Below are 1197 nucleotides of genomic sequence, written 5' to 3'. Positions count from 1 at the left end.
ATAGGATTTATAACAAACACACAAAAGAACAAGGGGAATCTAAAGAGTTGGGGAGGCTAGTTTCAGTACTCACTGTAGGAGATGTCTATCTCCTCAGGCAGCTCACTAGTATTGACCTCAAAGCGATCCTGCACATCATTGAGGATCTTGGCATCATTCTCATGTGACACAAATGTGATGGCCGAGCCTTAGGGGCCAAACTGGCCTGCTCTGGCCACCTGGAAGGACACAGAGGATAAAACTGGAAGACCCCCAAAAAGGGAAGACACCCAAAAGGAGGGATGAAGAAGGAAGGTTGCAAAGATACAGAAAATAGAGGGTTGGGGGAGGACAATGGGGTGTTCTTCTTGGTGTGGGGCTTACCCGATGCAGGTGGGTGTCAGAATCCTCAGGCTGTCACAGTTAAAGGCAATGTTCACCTGCTCCATGTCCATGCCTCAGCTGAATAGGTTGGTAGCCACAAGAATTCATCATTGAAAATCTTTAAACTGCTGATACCGAGAAAGCCTTCATGAGAAAGGAAATTAGAAAAATGTTGAAAGTCCCTTCTCTCCAGGGCCTCTTTTCCTTCCAAGGACACAAAACATTTTCCCCATATCCGACTCACCTCTCCTTCTGGGGCATTCCTCAGTGGAGGGCAATGGCTGGGAAGTTCTGCTCCACCAGGCACTGGGTCAGGCAATGCAATGCTGCATAGACTTCACAAGATCACCACGTGTGTGTGTGCGTGTGTGTGTGGGGGTGTTTGTGTGTGTGAGTAAGAAGGGGGATGTATGTTCATGGGTGTATGAGAGAGATTATGGGCGAGAGAGTTTTCAGTGATTACACTCTTCTAAAGGAATTCCCCTTAGTCTCCCTCACATATTTCCTCTTCTGCTCTAAATATAACTTAGCTTCTCTCTCTCGGCTCTGATTTTTCAGGAGCAGACATGTTACAGCGAAGATGCAGAGAACAGTAACCGAAATTACCAGATACGGTGGAGACAAGGATGAGGACACCTCTCAAAGAAGTAGTAAAAATTAGAACTAGTCTAGAAAGACCATGACCAATATACCTGCTCATCAAAATACCAAACATAAGCAACCTACCCTATTCCAGAAAGTAGTTTTTAGTAATGATAAACCACACAACAGGTACAGTGATGGAAGTCTTTTCCTCACTCAGTAACACAAGAGAAAACAAACAAATTTAAGGAC

General features: G+C 45.0%; 1 long non-coding RNA gene across 1 annotated transcript in view; it reads right to left on the bottom strand.

The window, feature by feature from the left end:
* Window positions 1–1138, bottom strand: part of LOC124232055 (uncharacterized) — a 1734-nt gene extending 596 nt beyond the window's left edge. Inside the window, exons 1-3 of the long non-coding RNA XR_006886756.1 lie at window positions 608–1138; window positions 364–507; window positions 74–218 (exon numbers count right to left, since the gene is read on the bottom strand). This is a non-coding gene — a long non-coding RNA (uncharacterized LOC124232055). The remainder of the gene's footprint in view (window positions 1–73; window positions 219–363; window positions 508–607) is intronic.
* Window positions 1139–1197: the final 59 nt, after the last annotated feature.

This window comes from Equus quagga, unplaced genomic scaffold (genome assembly GCF_021613505.1).
Source record: "Equus quagga isolate Etosha38 unplaced genomic scaffold, UCLA_HA_Equagga_1.0 HiC_scaffold_1933_RagTag, whole genome shotgun sequence".
In the NCBI taxonomy this organism is placed as follows: Eukaryota; Metazoa; Chordata; class Mammalia; order Perissodactyla; family Equidae; genus Equus; species Equus quagga.
Note: the sequence above shows the minus strand (reverse complement) of the source record. Positions and strands in the feature narration are given on the sequence as shown.